Here is a 21,374-nt window from a genome sequence, read left to right as displayed (position 1 = left end):
GTTTTGGGAAGGTTTAGCATGGTAGTAAGGAAATAAAACTGAGTTAATAAGAGATCTCAGTGGTTCCAAAACACCATTGTGGAGAATTTGGGTGGGTGCTAGGAAGGAGCTGTGTCTCTCTAGGAGCAGGTTCTCCTTCGTGTCTGAGCAAAGATGAAAACTTGTGTGCGCAGGAGGGGAAGGCAGCGTTGCCCCTTCCCGTGTCCCACCACAGCCCCCGGGATGGCTGTCCCTGATGCCCACCTTGCCCCTGCTCTCCCCAGTGCCTGGGTTTGAGGTGTCCAGGAAGAGCCGGTGCCATGTCCTCATGTCCAGCCCGCCATACCCTCCCGTTCAGCTTGGCCAGTGGCATTTCTCACCCAGAACGCTTCGAGGCTCATTGCTTTTGATTTTATTTTTCAGTGGTGCTCTTTTAATTGAAGCGAGGCTTGCTTTCCACTCTGTCGTTGTAGTACCTTGTATTTATTTTTGCTGCATGCAACTGCATCTCAGAGGAGATATTTCTGTCTCTCTTTTTGGTGGGTTTGTGTGTGTGTGAGAGGGCTGGGGAGGATGCAGTAGTGAAGATTAAAAAGCCAGTTACAACTGATTGTACAGATAAAAAGAACTCTCCTTGTCGTGGAAACTGTACTGGCTGACATAGTCTGGTCTGTTTGATAGAGTGGTCTTGCTGTGTTACAAAATGGACCAGGATAAAATGTAACAGGTTGTTATAATAAGCAAGGTAATGTTTGCAGTATTAGCCATTGACCTTAATTTGCTTGTTTATTGTTGCATTGCTTTGCCTTGACTCTGTTGTGAAATACACATCACGTACTATTACAAATCTGGGAATTCTACAACATCAAATTCGGTTCAGTAAAGGCATTTTCAGTATATCCGGGTCTCTGGATGAAAAGGGAATTTTAATGACTAAGAATTTTTTCATCATTAACCTCCAGGTAATGTATTTTTTTGTATAGAAATTATGTACAGTTTCTAATTTCTTTTAAAAAAGTAAGTTTGTGCCGCGTGGTGATTTTAGATTGTTTTAAGATTGTCACGGTTTAAGAAGTACTTTATCTGTATTGCTCTACAAGAGAGATACGTGAGAGATCAGAGCCCATCACATAATTGTAGACATGCTGACTGGTGTGAGGATATACTAAGAGGCTGTGAATTCATGTGGATAAATACTGGGGTGCACGGTCAAAGAACATTTTAAAACAATCTGGCTTGCCTGTATAAAAAAACCATTTGCCTGTACACTTGGTTCTTTTAGTATTGTTTTACCATTCAGGTGTACGTGTTGAAAAAAAAAAAGGCAATACTTGAGTCTGTTAGTTTGTTTTTTGCTTTCTCTGCAAAAGCATAGTCTGTTCTCAGAGTGGATGTATGTTAGATTGTGGTTTGCACGCCTGCCTCCCTTTCTGTCACAACAAGTGCTGGAGAACATTTTTTTTTGCCACAGGAAAGTATGTACCCGTTTTTAATTTATTATTTTTTAGCCTAGTTGAAAGTTTGCTGCTGTTAGTGGTGGGGGGGTTTTGCCGAGAGGAGCAGCCCTGGGGACCGAGCTGTGCTCCAGCCCAGCTGCTGTCTTGTGAGACATGAGGTTGGTGCTCGCGTTAAATGGGTTGTAGCTTGCTCTCACCTTTGCTGTGCTAATCCCTTATACGCTTTTGTGCCCAAGGACGCTTCATATTCTAAGTATGAACAAGAGGTATGGTGTGATCCAGCAGACAGTATTTCCATGGAGCCCTGTTGATCCCGTAGATACTGTATCCGGTTCAGTGGACCTGCCTACCCTGTGGTCGGAGTCTTTTTGTTATGCATGCATCCTAATTGTTCTTTCTGTCGGCATTGTGCGCAGACTGAAGGGGCTGTGCACCAATGCAAATAGCCTTTCTAATACCTTCTGCATTTGCATTATAATGGCTGCATAAATATTGCAGCACATCTCAATTCACTCACTGCTTTGACTGCTAGGCTTTAAAATAGGTTCTTTCTGTAGCACAGATCTCGTTCGTGGTTGGTATTGCTTTGGAGAGGGGTTCTGAAGTGCATCCTTATTAAATAGTGAGGCTTGTTTGTGATGAGGTGCAATTTTAACTTAGCCATGTTCTAGTCTCCCACTCCTTTCAGCCCACAGGTTGATACATGCACTTGGAGGCAAAAAAATTTCAAGCTTGAGCAGTTTTTCACCAACTATTTCTAAACTCACTATATTTGGGGTTGCAAAACATGTTTGCTTGAGATTTCATTTTGCATTAATTCCAGAAATCCTATGGATGTCTGTGAGAAGATTTTCTGCATAAGGAATGTGAAACCATTGTTTTGGTGCTGAAACATTTGTTGACTTAGTGAAAGTGTCGATACAGGGATGTGACTGAAAGCAGACACTTTTTGGGAATTGATGGCAGGTTTCCATCACCTATCTGTCAAAAGTTTGCTTTACGGAGTAGTTAAACAGAACAGTGATTAGTATCACGTACTTGACTCCTAGTGATTAATAGATGCATAGAGACTTTTCTTGTGGCTATAGACTTGTTATTAATGTAATGTGTCAAATTTTGGGAAGGATGGTACATGAATTATTATTTATATTTTGTGGCTAATCAGTCTTAATCCTAGGGTTCACTCTGTCTTACGTGGTTTAGTGTATGAAAACTGCATCAAGAAAGGGAGGTTTAAATCAAATGTTAGGGGTTTTTTCTTTTAATATATCTGGTATCAGTAGCTTGTCACTCTTCCACTTGTTTGCATGTATTAAAGCAGTGTGAGTTATTCAGGTTAAGGATATGCAGAATGATCTTGTTGTAAGAATTAAAATTACAAAAACTGTTTTCTGAAACAGTAAGTGATAGAATTGTGAGAATCCTAAATTTACTTAAGACTTCTGTATGATGATTGATGATTCACTTACGTATGAAGTATTCTGCATAGTGCTGCAAACAACATATATATTACTATAATACAGTACTTTTAACACTTATCCTGTCAAAAAATTGTGTCTATTAGAAGTTTAGAATAATTATTTATAGTGATGGGTATGAAAATGCAAGATTAAATAATGTTATGTAAAAGAATAAAAATAATCTTGAAACCCCAATACCTGTGAACACTAAACTGTAGTGTATCTATACTTCATGTACAGATATATATGGATTTTAATTACCTATTAGATATTACAGATGACGTTGTTAGTACTTCAAAAAATATGGCAAAACCTCTTTAGGATTTACTGTTGTTTTTAGCTGTGTTTTCAGTGTCTACATCCTAATAGGAATTAGTATTAAATCAGAAATTGAAGAGTTTCATGACGGTTTGAATGGTCGCTACAATCCATTGGTCTAGCATATTGTGTTGACTGGGAAGAAAAGTAAGTGTATTTATTACTTTTATGAAGAAATACTTGACTGGCAGCCAAAACAACCAGGGCCCAATATTTGTTTGTAGCCGAGGTGCAGCAATGATAGTGGGGAGTCAGACTTCTCTCTTTTCCTTTTCCTTTCTCTTGCCTGTGCTCCAGCTATCTAAATCTTGGCAAATAGGGGATTTTGCTTTCTCTTTGTTATGGGATTTCTGTCCTGTGACTGCCAGTAGTGGTAGTCTGTGTAATTGTAGCACGTGAACTGTCCAGTCCCCTATATAATAAGATTTCTGACTGTTGTAAATTTTTTTTATGCTGAAAGTTATGATCTGTTTTGTAATACACAGCATTAATAGTGGTTATTCAGAATTGTCCTGGGAGGAAATACTCATGTTGTGTCAAAATACTTAGAGCAAAAAAAAAAAAGCTCTTTTAAACTGTCTTTTAACTGTTGCATAGGTACTTTTTTTTTTAACAAAAGAAAGCTATTCAGTGTGTCACAAAGCTTATATTGCACAGTAATGAAGGTTGTAGTAAATCTGTAGATAATTAGCTAAAGCTCTGCATACAGTGCAACTGCAGGTGCTGAGTAAAGTGCATTGTGCCATGGAAAGGTTCAGACTTTTAGCTTCGGTCTTATTTGTTTGTTTGTGTTAGACCTAATCTAGCATCATTCCATCCTCATTAGAAAAGAAATTAAAACACCTTATAATCTCTCTCAGTACTTCTCTCCCAACTCAACACCCCCCCATCAACCTGCAGCTGTCCAGGGCAAAGAAATAACTGAGCGATCGTTATTCTCTTCATTAGACGAACAGATGTATTTCTGAAATTGTGATGTTGGAGTTTTGTGCTCTGTTATATTCCCCTTCCCCCTCTACTTCAGAAAAGCAGAACTGTGCTTTTGTTTGAATTCCAAGGGATAACTGCCCAGCCAGGAGTCTTTTGCAGATTGCTGCAAATACCAACTCCTGTTTAGAAGTGTGTAGTTACACGGAGTCACTGTGTGTAGCAGAGAGAAAATGACTTCACTAGCAAACTATATGTCTCCTGGAGGCATCAGGTGGCTTAATACGTAAACAAAAGTCCACTGCAGTCAAAAATAGATCTATATAAAAAGAAATAATGGAAAAAAAAGTGACCTCCTAAACAAGGAAGTGAAGGGCTAACAGAGAATCCATCTGTGTAGTCCTGCAAAATGCTTATCACAGCAGAATGTGAAGGACTTAGCATGAAAACCCATTTTGCTGTTGCTTCTGATGTAGCACATTAGAGTACATGACTTTTAAAAATGTTTAATGTAGAGAAATGATTGTACAATCAAAGGGTCTAAAGCCAAGAAAAATCCTATATAATATGCAGAATTTGGAGTGATTTGCACAAATTTCTTATTGAAGGGATGTATGGGTTAAATGAAGCCTCAGCTCAAATATTCTTGCGAATATGTTCAATCTGTGACAATTACTTTTCTAATAGTTCTTCAAATGTGATGGCTATTGTTCAGTACTTACAAAACCAAAAATATTACTTACTTAAGAGAATTTTATAATACTGGCAGTTGCATAAGCTTTATCGAATTTAAAATTCTAGATTGCTCCTTTTTGTGAAAAGGGAAATTCATATTAATAAATAGCACAAATTAAGATACCTGGGAGCTTGTTTTTGTGCAGCAGATGTTATTTCGGTGAGTCCCTCCAGTTCTTTTGAACTCTCTGACAGCATGTGGATGTTCAGAGACTTCAGGTTATCATATTTGTTTTTCACGGTGGACTACATACTTGCTTTCTGGAATACTCAATTGTTTGGCAGCTTTGCTTTTAGCATATTGTGTGTGACAGGCCTAGCTAGGAGGGAGCAGAAGTTTAAATATACCTGTGAGTTGTAATTCAGAATTTAAATACAACAAGCTGGATTTTTTTTTTTTTCTCCGTGACTTCATCCATAAATTTGTTTTCTGTGTTTTGGGTCATCATTAGGGACAGTAGTAATTTCTCTTTTCTCTTCCCCATAAGAAGTCTTCAAATGAATGTTGGTAGTTGTTTCTTGCGTTTAGACTGTATCCTGTCTTGTCTTTTAAAACTCTCTTTGCAGTGCAGCTCTTCGGAGAAGCCCTAAGTCATACCCAGATATCGAGCTTTCAGTTACACGCTCTCACTGTAGTATCATGTTTTCTTCTTCTAGACTGAGATGCTGTTTATTGAACCAATTAGCTGCTGGGTGCAAGCCAGAACTTTCTCCTGAAATCAGAATTAATGAATAAACAAATTCTGCTGGAAGGATTCCTGTTCTCACCGGGCAGTGACAGTTAACGCGTGACAAGGACACGGTTCATGTCCTGTCACCTCAGTGCCCATGTGTGTCTTGGGTCTGCAGTCAGCCCTGCCAAAATCCACAGGGTAAACTGAGTGTGGATCACAACGTTCATATCGTGTATTTGATGGTATGTCTGTCTTGGGCTGTTTTTGAACCCATTCCAGCTCTTCTGTAGTCAGCAGATGGGATGCATACGCCTTCATTAACAAGCAGTTAACTCCGCTGGTAGGACTGAATTTTCATCACGCTCCGGGTCTCTGACTTGGCTCTTTCTGCATTCCAGCTCCCACTGTTTGTTCTGCTCTCTCTGAGAAGAAATCGACAGGAGCGTTACATGCTCCTGCCCTCCTGTGGTAACGAAAACCCAAATGTTTTTCTCAAAATCAGGTTGTGTAAAAATAAAAAAGAGAGAGAGAGGAGAACAAGGAACTAGTTTTTCTCTTCTGGAGCAGCTGCTCACATCTCAAGATGTGTGTTTGCCTTTGGTGAAGTGTTCTGCTTCAGAAGCCCTGAGAAAATCATAGTTATTTCTGAATTTGCTGTTGCAGTATCAAAAAGATCTTGTAGCCTTTTATAGTTTTGAATAAACTTTCTTGCCTTTATATGTGATGTGCACTATCCCTTTTGCATTAGAGTAGAGAAATTTAGACACACAGGGAAGATTTTCACCAGCAGCAATGGCAGTGGGATAGCTCTGCCTTCCCTCCTGTGAGCCACTGGGACCTGAAACCCAGTCCCAGGATGTGGCTTGGAGATGCCAAGCTCACCATGGTTGAGAAACAGAGGTGGATTCCAACCCCAAACTCCTCACTCCTCCCAGACAAGTGCAAGGTGGAGCAAGGCAAATGGGCACAAAACCAGGACTGCAGTGAGATCTCTGTTGGCAGTGAGAGAGCAGCATGTTGGCCACAGAGAGTATCGTGTTACATCTTCGAACGTGCAGTGTGGTAACAAGTAGTCACGTGACATGAAAGGATGCTGAAATGGTTGTAGTCTTTATGTGACCTCTTGTTTCTTTAATGATCCTCTGTATTGATAATACTAAAAGAAAGGTGCTCTCATCTTAAGCTTCAAAGCTCATGGTGTGTATCAGCTGTGGACATACATCCTCAGTCTCTGTAGGCAAATCTTTGTGTTATTCTCAACATGTAAGTCTTGGAATGAGAAATCTGTGTTTGTCACAGCTTTCAGTCCTGTGGTTTTCAGTGTCTACTGAAACTGGTTTGTTTTGTTTTTTTCCACTTAAACCTGCTTTATGTTAGCAGGGAGACTTTCACAGTTTGCACGCTGTTGGTTCTCTGGGCCAGCTTGCTGTCTCTTTCAGAAGTATTTAATATAAACGAATCAGTTGTATACCATGGAAATCTAAAAGTATGCTTGAGAGCTGCTTTGACTGATTTTCTCATTTCTTTGTACCTTTACAGCATGATTTTTTTCTCCCTCTTGGTCTTTGAAATGACATAATTAATAGTTGAAATATCTTCCAACAAAAAGAAGTGGTCCAGAATAAATTTTTGTAAATGTCTTATTTTGTGACACAAAAACAAGTTAATGCAAGGCAAAAGGGTGTACAGAGCATGAAAGCTACTCATTGCTACTGCTTGTCTGTATTCCCTTATCCTGAGGTAACGTGAGGTATCCTGCCTCCGTTCATCTTAATGCACACATTCAGGTATGTGTGCATGCCTGAACTTTCTCCAAGTAACTGGTATACTTCCATCACTGTTTGGAAGTCTAGAGGTATAAAGCTTTCTAATAAAAGTCAAGGGAGAGAGCATGGGAAGTTCGTAGGTGAGTGCTACTTTCAAATTGCTGTTTCTAAATAGAAATTAATAATGATTTGAACTTTCTCATGCGCTTTTTCAGTGATAGAGCAGTGACTTCTATGTCACATGAAGAGCAAAAAGTTCTGCTTGGATTGTGTGTGGCTGTAAAAGCTCATGGACTGAATTTCAAGTTGTCTAGGTGCAGAGCGTAAAATTAATGCTGAGACTCTTTTAAATCCCTTCCTAAAGCCAGTTTTCTTTCCCGTTTAAGCAACTTTCTCAAGCACTGGAGGGTGAGATGGGCAACAGCCCTGGATATATCTTAGTTATGATTTTTATGTAAATTCAGTGTTGTATAGCCTGCTTTATAACTAAATGAAAGAATAAGGAACTAACTAGCAAGTTTTCTTTTGTGGGGTTCCACTCTGATGGATCTTCCATAAGTACTTCAGGTGTTTGTATATATTCATCCACTACAAATGTGCTGCTCTTCAGTTACCAAAAAATTAATGGGGAGAACCTGATTAATAGAATAGAATTAATGATGCTGGAAGTGTTCTCTTCACCAGTTTTTGACCACTTTTCAGGTAGCTACTCCAAAATAAAATTTTTATTGATGCATTATAGAGATGATAACTCTAGAATTCCTGCATTTAGGATTCATTTGGATTCTCATTTTCCTTGCTGCTGAAACTCCTAATTAACAGCTAGTGAGCACTTAAGTTCTCTTATCAGTCAGATGGGGGGAACTGGTTGTATAGTCCTTTTTCTGACCTCATGTGATCATGGGCACTTTACATCCAAGGCTACTGTTTGGTTTTGATTATTAGTGTATTACTAACCACTGCCTAGTGCTTGCAGCCAAATGTAAATAAAATATCCCAGCTTGAATAGCAGTGACAAAGGAAAGCTTCAACAGGTGATCACAGAGCAGGGTAAGTAGCCAGTGCAAGGAAATGGTTCTTTTAGGTCAAGCTTTTCATTTGCCTTTAAGGGTCACTTTTCAGTATGAGGTGCTCTGATACGCTGACATAGTTGTAATTATGTTATTATAATTATATATGTATATACACATACATACATATAAAAGTAGGGGGGAGAATTACTTTGCACTTTGTGAAGTTTACCAAACTCACTTGTGGCTCACTTCCAACTTTATTTTGGTACTTCTGGTGATAGCTAGTGGTGCTTGAATAAGTAATGTGGCTTTTGTGCAAACCTCCTAATATTTGAAACAATATCTAGAAATAATTATCTAGAAACAATATCTAGAAACAATTATCTAGAAATAATAAATAACAAACGGAGGGCTCCTGATGATACTACAGATGAGGAAGAAATTTTAACTGGAACAGATGGTATTTTTTCAGCCTAAATTGGATTTGCTGTGTTATCTCCCTTTTTTATTTAACATTCAGTCTTTTGTATCTCTGTTAGCAGCTTCTATATATATTGTATGTGCAGGCATGACTAATATGTTGGAGCACGCAGGGCAGCATGGCTTGGAAGCAGTCCACAGGCCAGAACTGCCTTGCAGGGCAATGATTTGCTTCCTTTTTCTAAAGGACAGGTGGAAGGGCTATTTGGGCAGTAAATACTTTGACACTGATTTTTTTCTTAGATAACACATTGTAGTCCCATCTAAACATAGTGGTAGCATGGCTAAAGGATGGAGGACAATTTTCTAGCAGGTTCCTACAGTTATGGTGTGTTTATAAATATGAGAAGAAGTGGACCCGTAGAAGCATCTCTTGAAGATACCACATTCTTCTGGAGAGAGATGAAGAGCTCCTGGATCAAAATAGTAATTTATTGATAAATGCTAGAAGTAGGAACGAGATGGTGCTGTGTAAGATCATGCTGTAATGCAGCCCACAGTGATGAGTCTGAGTGTTGGCAGGGATCATCTGGCCTGGATTTAGTAATAATGTTGTTTGCTCTGTAAAATAAGCTAAAAGTTGGTTGTGAGAAAAGTGAGCAGTGAAATAGTATCATCTGCACAGATCTGACATGAGGAATTTAGGAGTTAGAGGACAGCACGCAGTGTGTCAAAAACAGAGGCTGTGGTTCATTTTCTCTCACTTGTGTTTCCAACTGGTAGTCCTCACAAGAACGGATCAAATTTAGCCTTAGCAAGCAAGAATCATTTAAAATTAAAATTTTCTTCTTTGCATCATGTCTGAATTTGATCCCCATAGGATGCTGATCTAATATAAAGTGATTTTATGTGTATATTCGTTTTTAAAAAATTGAAAATTCATGTTTATAGCATTTAAATATAATACTAAGCCAGTACTGACAATTGTCAGACTAGTTATGTTACTCTCTTAAGAATTACAGAAGCTTTTGGTTTGGTAGGAATTTGTGCAGTACACTCAGTGATATTCAACTCTTCAGATTGCAACTTCTTCTCTACCTCCTGTTTGAAGAATTATTGTCAGAGAATGTAAGAAGGGGAGGAAGGAGGAATTGTGGGGGAGAGAAGCTGCCCCTGTTTGCACAGCCTTTTGTCCAAGAATCACAGGAGCTGGGGGCTGCCAGCAGAGAGGAGGTTTCCTCATACACATGCTGATTCTTTAGCCCCAGCATGGGAATAAAAGACTGGGTGTAACTGGCCTGTTTCCTGCCTTGCAGCAAAGGGAGGGATGGAGCAAGGCTTGGGATGGGGTGGAGGAATACAGCTCTGGCATATGTTGTGCCTTGCTGGGAGGGTGCCACTGGCCATGCCCTGTTGCAGGGGTCACAGCAATTTAGGTCCTGCTCCACGCATCCTCCTTACCCAGTTCTGATGTCCTGCCCGTCTGTCTGCTGCTGCTCTTTGGTTATTCCTGTCCATTGTCATACTTAGAGTTCCTTGCAGCCTGTACCCAGTACTCCTGTCTCACTTCAGGTATGTGCTGGTGGTTTTCATCTCTCTTTTACCTGTACTGATGTTTGCTCTCTTTTTTTCATCCTTTATGTTTTCCTTGGAAGTGTCATTCCTGTGATTTTTCTTCCTTTCCCACTATTTTGAGAATGGTTGAGTAAAAAAGGCGCAAGCGGGTAGCAGGTATTAGTAAAAATTAGTTAATCAACTTCTTTGTTAAACTAATTTTTATTGTTTTGTTTTTAGAGTGTCAGGTACCTCTACAGTGTTTCAGTTTCTTCTTTTTCCTTCTGTTCGGGAGCTCTGTTCTCACGTCCTCAGATATTTTCCTTGTATCCTCATACTGTTCATATATAAATATAGTACCCTCATTTTGAACATATTGTTCTGGAGCATATTGTCGTACTAAAATTTGTTCAGTCCTTCAAGTCAATTTATGAGGCTGTATATTTTTTCTGAGCTCTTTCTGCATATGTCTAATAATTTTTGGATTATACTTGGTTTCAAAAGGACTCACTGTCTTTTAATCTGAGTTGGTTCAGCTTGTGCAACTCATGTGAATGTCACTTAGGTGGTTGAAATCCTCCTCTCCTGCCCTGTGCATCAGTGCAAAAATTGAGGCACCATCACTTTGTTGAGCTGTTTGTTGGAGGTTGGGTGAGTTCAGGGCCACTCTGCAAGGAGCTGAGAACATCCTCACCTCTGTGCAGGTCAGAGAGGAGCAGATGTGGGCAATCCCAATGCAGGGAATCCCCTGTTCTCAGCTTGCACAGTTCAGTGCAATCCTCTGGTCCATTTGTTCAATGCAAACAGACTCTGCAAGGGACAAATACCTGGAGACCAGCAGGCCTGGTGAGACACTGTTGTACCTGACCTGCTGTAGAGGTTGCATTTTAAATGCTCATAAACAGTTTCTTGCTGAATTATGTAGACATTTATGGCATCTCTTTCTTGTCTAAAACACAGGGCAATGAGATGCAAAAATGTCACTCATTATAAATAGGCATATAGTTCAATTTTGATTTTAATTTTGTTAGGATAATGATATGAACTATAGTGTAGCTCTAAGCTACCCTGCTTTTTCATCAGGTTTTTTTCAGATTTCCATTACCTTATTTAATTTTTTGGAAAGTTGTGAGGTAAAAGGTATTGTTGCAACATTTATACAATATTGTTTTATTCAGATTGCATCTAAATTTTTTCCATGACAATTTTCTTGTTAGCACTGCTGCTACTTTCTACTTTTGCAGTACACAAGCCTTTCAAGTGTGCTAAGAGTCTATCACTGAGTTGATTTTTGACAAGCAGAAATCATGTTTTTCACTGCTTCTAGGAAAAATGTAATTGAAGACCTTTTGGGGTTTTTTTTGGAAGAAAAGAAAAGGATGCCTCATCTGAACAGATTTTGAAGAATCTGCTTGGAAGGGATCATAGTGGTTTTCTTTTTACTTTTTTTTTCCTTTTGAAGGAAAACATCTTGTTCCTGTGAAGAGACCCAATTTATCATGTGTTTTCCAGAATTGTTAGTATATATGAAATAATGTTTTAATCAGGCTCAAAGTTATGAGCAGAATGGTATTCAGTGTTGTGCCAGGCTGGGGCTTTGGTGTTTTGTGCATCAGGGACTGTGACAGTGGGGGTGAGGAGAAAGAGTATTCATGGTAGATCTGGACATTTCATGCTCCTTCACAGGAAGGTGAACAGAGCTTTCTTGTCCTTGTTTGTTTCACTTTTATCTTCTATCCTGGAAAAGAAATCTCTGGGATCATCTTGGGAATCTGTAAGAATGGGGATGAACTTGCAATGAATTCAAATGCTGTCATTTTTGCTTTTTTTCGTAATGCTAATACATTCAATGTTGAATGGGGAAGAAAACATGTAAAAAGCTAAATAAAAATACTCTTAAGAAGTTACGAAAATTAAGTTTGCAATATAAAGCAATCAGAATTAGGTAGGTGTGAACGAGACAGCTTCAAGTGCTTTAGGTGACCGTACTTGTCAGTGTGTTTAATATCTGTCACTACGTGCTTTTGCCATCTCTAAGACCCCTCTTTCAGGCCTTGTGTAGGTGCAGGAGTGGTGCCTGTTGGCTGATTATTTTCTCAGTATTTTTATGTCTGTGATGCTCTCTTGTGTAGAATTTCTTATCAGCTGCTTCTTGCCCGTCACCGGTGCCTGCCCACCTCCCATCCTTGTTCTTGCTCCAGCTCCTGCCTGTTTCTCAGCTTGCCTGTGCTCCAGGCAGGAGCTTTTTCCTCTGTGTGGCTGCTGTGACCCAGTGGAAGGCGGGGAGGACAGCAGGAGGGTGTCTCAGCTGAAAGGAAAGGCCTGTTTTGGCCCCTCTGGGATTGACTTGCTCTGTGGGAATGCCTTGTATCAGAAGCTGTTGGTGTTGAGGAGGTGAAGCAGGCTTAGGGTGTATGAAATACTCAGAGCTTTGTTACCACAGGAAGTCCTCGTAGTTTTCTTATTAGATTTTGAGTGGCCAGGAGTGGATATATGGTGAAATTCACTGTGGCACCAGACATTTTAATAGATTTGAAGTCCCTAATCTAAACTAAAAATGCCATAGTTACGAAATTGGTGTTAAGATTACCTTCAACTTGAACAAAGCAACGTGCTTTTACCAGCTGTTAGTCTTGCAAACAGCTGAACCAAGTAAATTATCTTATCTTTTCCCTCTATTCTTATGTTCCCTCAAGGCCCCTCTCTCCAATTCCAAAACAATCCAAAAACCCCTAAGGGCTGGCAGGCAGATGCTGGTAAATGTCAGCTTGAAGGAGTGAAGTCTAATACAGATCAATGTGATTGAAGAAGCCCTTGCCACAGAGCGCTGACTGTATACAGGGCTACCCGAATCACCTATAGAATGCATCTGTTTGTTTCAATAATACTTCACTGCTTTATGTCATTGTGTTTAATTCTGTTATGCTCAATGGGGGAAAACAGTTGAAAGTTTTGAAAGAGGCTTGGGAGCACTTTTGTTCTTCGTCACCTCCTCAGGGTCTGTAATGAGTCTACATTTCCATGGTGCCGTTAATTTGCAAAGTTCCCCAAGGTATTTCTAAGTTACTCTGGCTTCTGCAGCTGTGGTTGAGCATCATTTCAAGCAGTGATCCAGGAACATGGAATCCACTGGAACATGGTGTCCATTGGAATGTGGTAATCTGCTTAACCATGTGCAGTAATGCAGCACAGGAGGATGAAGACAGGGAGGGAATAATGCAAAATCCAGTTGAAACTGAGTGGGCAGAATGCAATTAACCTCAGAAATGTAGCAGTTAAAAATGAGACTCCAGCTGGCGTGGGCACACATAATACAGGAAGAATACCATTTCTCTTTGACAGTTTCTAGTTCTTGCATCTGAGTACTTGGATCGCAGAAGTGGTTGGTCACATCATGTTTAGGCAAATGATTGCTGGAGAAAAGAGATGAGAGTATTTTATCTAGTTAACTGAAACACAGCAATTTCTTTGTACTCATGTTCTATATATATATATATATTAACTTGGCCTGAATCAGTTTACTTTCACCAGGTAAGATGCATTTATCTGAAAGAGTCAGATTACAAAACCAAACAAAAAAAACTTCACTGGAAAAAAACATTGCTTAAGCAGTGGGGGGGGGGGAGATGTGTAGATATTTTTGACTTTCATTCAGAATATTCTACATTTGTTTTGGTTTCCTGTAATATTTAAATATATAATGTAAACTTGTGGAAAAATATACCATCATAAAGAAAGAACTCTAGCTGATCATTGTGCAATTTTAAAATAAATTTAATTTAATTTAGTTGTAATGAAGCAGAAACGTACACTTAGAGCAAATTTGATGCTGATTGTGATTGTTATCTTTTCTCTGGGAAGGATGCTGATCTGTTCAAGGAGCTAGTTGTTTTCTAAGAACTGGTCAGATCCAAAATATGTTAATGATTTTAAAGATGAGGAGATGCGTAATTGGAAACTTGTGGGTAAAGTATTTTTTTGGACTTTGACAGACACTTCTGTATCTTCCAAACTCACAATGTTAGTTGAAAAGTAAATGTTACTGCATATTTCCTTTTCAATGCATTAGTTATATTTAAACTAGGTGTTTAATAGAACAAATATGTCCAGGCTTTTGTTATCTTAGCTGAAGATCAAAAACTGCAAATAATTTTAGTTAAAAAATAAAAAAATTGAAGAGAGACCAGATATTGTTCAGTGCTGAGCTGCAGTAATGTAGTTATTGTGGCTTTGTCTGCTAGAACATGGAAGATAGTCATCAATTCTTTTTGTGTTCAGAATAGTGTTAAAAATACATTTTAAGTTGTTTTTTAGATAGTTTTTTTTTTCTAGCATAGTGTTCCTATGCAAAATGATCCAGTGACTTACAGTCACTAATTATGGTCAGAAAATTTGAGGGACTGAGAATCATCCAGCAGTGAACTTTGTGAAATAGTCATAATTATTACAGAAAAGCATGTTGAAGAAGGTGAGCAAACTTACTGCATCAAATTCAGAGGTAAAGAAACAGAGAACTGCTACAATGAACAAGATTTTTTGGTAGATAATTCTGTGTTGCTGTTAGGGACCAGGGTGGGATGCTACCCTAGATAGTAATTGAGCAATTTTTGTTTAACTGTGGTGGGATTTTGTGTGTGCTTTTGTCCCAATTTCTGTAGGGTCAAAATAACTTAAATTTGTTGATAATATAGATAATTAGTAGATAATGTGTTCCTCTGTTGTTGCTTTGTGTGTTTACTTTCTCTCTTGCTTGTCATTCATGTTTTGTTTCCTTTTTAGTAGGTTTTGTTTTGATAAGTTGTTTTTATTGCTCAGAGGAAATGATGAATGAATGAAAAATATTTGATGCTGGTTTGTAGTTTGTATCATCGCCTTTGGTGGCACCAGTGCCACTTTCTGCCAAATTTGTAACAAAACTGTGTGTGGCAGGTTGCTTCCTGTGTTTGTAGGAACTGTTGAGGGATCTGAATTGTTGTGTCTGTGTGGTGGTAATAGTGAAATTCATGTTGGAAATTAGGTTTTTGCTACAAGTGGGTGATCTTTATTCAAAGGAGGGTATTGGGTGGGTTGGGAGCACTGGCTCTTGCAGAAGGTTATATGCCACTATAGATACAGTGGCATACACAAAAATATGAACTGGGTTTTCCTGGGCTAATATATCCATTTAGAATGACCCCTTTAAGAGATATTAGAACCTGCACTAAATCTGGGAAATTTGTTTCATCTAGCAAGTTAGGATTTTCAAATTTCATGTATTATGCAGGATTACACGGCCTGCTGATACAGCGAGTTGCCATGGAAATGGAGACATGCAGCTCAAAAGGTACATGCTGGGGGGCCACACATGCAGAAAGTACCTTTTTACATATTAAAATAAGCTGCTGCATGGCGTTAGCAGAATTCTTTGCTCTTGGAGTCTGCTTCTACAAAAACACATAATGGTATTTTATAACTTGGCTGAAAAACTAGTGGGTTTTTGTTCCTGCAAAGGAGAAGAAGAGAGAGTGCTTCGTAAAAGTAATGTTGGAGTGCACAGAATGAATCACAGCATGTGTATTTTTGTACTTGCTAGGTGAGTTCAAAGGCAGGACACAAAAGATTTCTACCTCCTAGGAACTTAAGGCATAGACGACTTTCTGTCTGCATCGGTGACTTTCTTCTGTCTGCAAGTGTGGAGCTTTTTTGTCCTGATAGCTCTGGACTTTGGTATGTGACCTGGCACTTGGTGCAGTGAAGTACTTCCACAGACAGCAAAGCTGGTGACCAGTGGGTGAAAAGACGGATTCCAAAGCTTCAAACCCAGCAGTGATGTCCATGTGCCTGCCCATTTGCCCTGGAAGGGCACGGCTGTGTCAGAAGCTGGGATGGGATGTCCTGGGAGATCTGCCTGGTTCTGCAAGCACACAATCAACCTCCAAAATCTCTAGAAACTCATTTGCTTATTTATAGTAACTCCGGGTGTAATTGCACATGAGTTTGTAATTAGGTGCCTATAGTTACAGATGTGCTTGGAGATTTAAGATGCCACAAGTGAAGCGTAAGGAAGCCCTTAGAGATGGTCTAAATGGAGTTGTTGCCCCCTTGGACTGATGTTTGTTCAGTTATTCCCTCGACCCCCAGGTTTTGCTCGAATGTGAGACAGGGTTATGCTCGGCTGTTAAGCAGCCATGGAAGCAGCAAACGGTCAGGGGATGGTCTTGGCTGCAGTCCTGAGGCAGATGAAGATGTTCTAAAGGGCTTGGTTGTGCTGTCAGGACTCCTCCTTACCCGGCTCCACAGGCTCAGGCTGTGGCTGCAGTGATCAAGCCGCTCCCTCAGTGTGAGAGGGGATTAGGGTGAAAGCTGTGCCACATCCTGGGGTATTGAAATGAGGCTAAATTGGTAGTCTGGGAACTACCATCTGCTGGCCATCCATTTAGAGGACTGAGATGAATTTAATGGTCAGCCTTCTCTACTGAAGAAGCCAACCAGGGTAGCTGGCACGACAAACCATTACAGTATTAGTGCCTGCTGCCACTGAGAACCCTGTACTCTGGAATAACAGGTTTCTTCCCAAAGAAGAGAAGCTGTCTAGCTGGCATATTTCAGGCTTTTGTTGAGATAGATGAGGTGGTTTTTGATCTCTGGTGGACTGATGGCTGGTTTGTTCCTGTGCTGTCTCCATACCTCTGAATGAGGTTTTGTGTTTAGAGGAGCTGTGCAACCGCTGGTGACTGATTCAGCAGTTTGCTCCCAGCTGGTCCGTGGTGGCTGCAGTGGCAGAAGCTGAAATGCATTTATGCAGATGAAAACTCTGTAGGTCAGATGTTTGAAGCTAGCAAATTGTAGGAGAGAATGTGCTTTGTTTGCAAGTGACTTGTTGGCTTAAGCTATTTGGGTTTCCAAATGAAAGTAGTGACTATGGTGGTTGGGGTTTTTTTGGGTTGGTTTTTAAATTTTTTTTTGCATATGTGGTATTGAGAATGGAAATTCATTGCAGCCACTTGGTCTAAGCTTTAAATTTCATCCATTGCTTATTGATGTGTTCATCTTTGTGGTGTAGTGGAATATGAAATGTTTTTGATCTGTCCCATGCTGCTCTAATTAAAAGGTAAATACTTTTAACAGGGTAGGATTTTTTTTTTCTTTAGTGTGTATTTGTTTGTGAAGAGGTGTTGCTGCAATTACCAGATCGCATTTGAACTCTGCCTTGTCAGTAAGAATCACTTAGGGCTGACTAATCAGAAACACCTAGATCAGAACTGCAATCTCAAAATATTTTATTTTTTATTTTGTAGTAGAATAATTGTCTGCTTACTCCGGAGGGTCAAATATGATCTGATTCTTTATTTCTTCAACATGTTTAATATTCGGAATGATCTTATGCTGTTATTTAGGTTGAGAAGCCCTAGCTGTGGTGTGGGTTAAGTTTATTATGATCACAGAACAAAGAGAAAAATCATTCCTATTGTGATACAAAGTTATACATGTAGTAAAAAATTTTCTTTTCAAATGCCGGCCTGTGTGTCTCCAGCTACATTGCTGTTTCCATTGAGTGTAATGTGTTACACTTTAGTGAAAATGATGCCTTAGATATTACATGCTTGGAATATTAGCAATGTTCATGGTTTGAAGTGCCTGGTTTGGCTACTGAAACACAGAAAGGGAACCAGTGAGGGTTTAGGTGGAGCTGTAAAGTGACCATTTTGTAAGATGACGTGCCACGATGATTTTCCTTTGGCAGAGAAGACCACTGTTGGTTAGCCTCATCACTTGAGAGGGAAATGTTTCAGCTGTGGGAGACTTTTTTATTTCGTTTAACGATTTCTTTTTCAAGCCGTGTCTCTGAACTCACAGGAAACTTTCATATACTTGCGAGTCACAAGACACTTGAACGCATCCTCTGGGAAGTGAAGGACTGCTGGGAGTAATTCAGGGAGCAGCCTTTTCTGGGGGGTCCCACTGCTTTGCTGTAGTGGGTAGGAGACAGTTAAGGCTTTTACAGCCTTATTTGAATAGCAGTTGGCTGAAATCCTTTATCTCAAGCCTCGTACTGTATTAGATAGTGACCAGGAAACATCGGTATATTTATATTGCCAAATTGCAGTGATTAGTTTAGAGTTATTCCTAGAATTGCAGAATGTTCCTACATTACCACACTTCTAATAAAGCATTTATTGCATAAATGTTTTAGATTGTATTTGTCAGAAAAACTGAACTCTTTTCAATTACTTGTACATATTTAAAAAAAAAAAAAAATCATTAAAATATACCAGGTCGATATGTTACTCTTTTCCAGGCAGTAAGGAAGGTGATACAGTTTAGGCTGAAGTTGCTTCTGTTTCTGAATTTTCATCAGTTAGAGTTGACAGAAAAAACTAAATACATCTGGGTTATGTTCACCAGGCATCAGGAGGAGTGAATCAAAGCTCTGAAGTTGGTTATTTATAGCTATTTACAAATATTTTACTTAAAAGAAAATAATATTCGGAACAGGGAAGAGATTATTTTCCTGAACTTCTCTGAAAGTTTTTTTCCCTCACATACTGTGCCAAGCAAGAGTCTTATTAAATTTTCCAAGTTCTGCTGGACATAATAGTTAAATGTTTTTATGTCAATTAATACTGACAGGAAGTCGGTTTGAACAGCATTGGAAAATGGAAGTAGTTGGCAGAACTAGCTAATTTCACTGAATTTCCTTTTGCTAAAAATATCTCTAAAAGAAGCTCTCCTTCTGAGATACAATGAATGCTTGTTTGCCTGTAGTTTAGAATTGATGGTGACTCTTGTCCTTTAACTAGAAGGGCTTGAAAAATATGAATAACCTTTTGAAACATATTTAGCTTCCTCTGTAGTATGTGTAATTATACTCATGCCCAAAAGTTTACATACATGTTTGACTTGATGTATGTGAGTAGCTCCATCAGCTTGAATGATCTTCAATAGAGATCATGTAGAGCAACTTACGTGAAGTTGAGCATTTAACTTCTTTTTAGGTACAATTAAAGTTATTGCTAACAAAGACAGTGAAATGCGTGCAGATTATTTGGAGCACTTGCACTGCCGAGCTGCTTTCAGCAGTGCTAATCTCCAGCAGTCTTTCCTTTCTGAGGCTCTTTCTAAACCTCCTCCAGCTGCTGTGTGCATAAGAAATGAAACAAATCTCTTGGTGGGTCCTAAATTTGATTAAAATGAAAGCTCAAGAGAGCAGCAGCCCTTTGAGTATTTCACACTTCAGGGCCTCGATGAGGAGCAGTGGCTGTTCTGGCACTGCTGCCCGTCTGTGTTCTGTGTATTATCGGAATTCAGAAACTGTGTTTGTTCTTGATTCTTTGTGTTACTTTTTCATGATGAAAATGTGTTGTCAAGCGTTTCAGGCTCCCACCCTTTACTCAGCTGTGTTTTTGCATTGGGAGTCATTACATTTCCTGTTACTGGCGGTTTACAAGCATGTGGATTATACATTGCTGAGAAGGTTTAAATATAATCTAGTGAGGTTAGTAATCTTGAGGATAGGTCAAGTTAATGGATGGTGTAAAAGCCATGTGGAAATCTTAAGGATACAGTAAAGAACTGGCTTGTGCTGCTTTAGAAAACTCAACAGTGCAGAAAATTTCCAAGTTAAAAACTGTTTTTGCTTGCTGCTCCTAGCATTCAGCCATGGTCCAATACGACAAAGTTGTCCAGAACACAGAAACTGGAGGCAATGTTGGGATTTTTTTGTGTGGTTTTTTTTTCTTTTATTTTTCTTTGGTTTTCTTTGATTGTTTGGCGTTCATTTTTTGTTTTTTGATATTACGGTGTTTGTAGCACACTTGGTGATGCTGTAGCAGTAATGAATCAGGGTGAAGGACTGGAAGGCACCTCCTGAGGCAGGTTCTCTTTTGAGCTTGTTACTCGAAAGAAATTGTTACTAAACAGCTTGATTTGCAGCTGGGGTAAAGTGCCTTGTCCTTTGGATCGTCTTTAAATAGATTTTCTTTACCTTTTAAAAAAAATATGAATGAATATATATCTATGGAGCAAAGTGTGCAGCTTTGTGTTCTCCATGTCCATGTTTATATTTGAAGGTAAGCATACACAACATGACCACAATTAAAAATGGTTACTTGGGCTTTGCTAAAAAATGTTTGTATTTATAGTACTTGCTGATGGCTTAAGTATGCAAAATATTATTTAATTGATTTTGATTACAAGCTTTATGAACTTATGCAGAAGCTGGAATGCAAGGACAGTGACACAGCTCCTGTGGATGTTTTAAGAGTATTTAAACAAGGTGGCTGTGAAACAAAGGACCTTTCTTTAGTCATGGATGCTGCATATCAAAGCTAAAAGGTGGACTAATGTGCAGACATGAAATTATTGTTGCCATTGATTGTTTATTTCTCTTCCACAAATTACATTCAAAAACCTCTTCAGAGTATTCAGAGTCATGAAGTTCTTGAGTATGTCGTGTGTTTTGAATTGAAACATGAAGAAAAGCTACTTTCCATGATGCATGATGATTTTGTAAAAATGGGGCTTTATAGGTTTCAGACATCTGTTCACTTACTAGGCTGCATTTTAGTCATTGAGGGGGAAAAATCAAGATAAGGTAAAGATATATTGTGTCCTACTCCCAAGAGAAATTTGTTGGTAATTTTGCTTTTCTTGAAGCATAATATATTATTTCTTCTGGGCTTTCAGCTGACTTTTTGATAGGTTTATTTTAAGAATCCTTGTGCTTGGTTCTTCAAAGGATGTGAAGCTGGTGAGAATGTTCTGCTCCACATTAAAAGCAGAGACCTGCGGTTCAGAGCTGGTCAGGAGAGAGATCTCAAGGCAAAGTGTTTGTGTTACTGTAGCATATTAGATTTCACTGTAGATCGAGCTGAGATTCTTTTGTGCTGAAAGAATAAGCCTGTACAGGTTTGTTTGAAGAGGCAGACACTTAAAATTATAGCAGATATTTATTGGCTGATTGGGCATTGAGAGAAGAGAGAATATTCATTTTGATGACCAGAGGGTTATGCTAAGAACTAGGTAAGACGTAAGATGGTGTCTCAAATGTAGTACCAAAGGCAGTATTATGTTTAAGAATTGTAATTTTTCT

The 21,374-nt window shown here is 39.1% G+C and overlaps 1 protein-coding gene across 3 annotated transcripts in view; it reads left to right on the top strand.

Moving 5' to 3' along the window:
* SHOC2 (SHOC2 leucine rich repeat scaffold protein) overlaps nt 1-21,374 on the top strand; it is a 67,058-nt gene that overhangs the window by 2,533 nt on the left and 43,151 nt on the right. The window lies entirely within an intron of this gene.

Source organism: Corvus moneduloides, chromosome 8 (genome assembly GCF_009650955.1).
Source record: "Corvus moneduloides isolate bCorMon1 chromosome 8, bCorMon1.pri, whole genome shotgun sequence".
NCBI classification, from domain to species: domain Eukaryota; kingdom Metazoa; phylum Chordata; class Aves; order Passeriformes; family Corvidae; genus Corvus; species Corvus moneduloides.
This window is presented reverse-complemented; position numbering and strand designations above follow the sequence as displayed.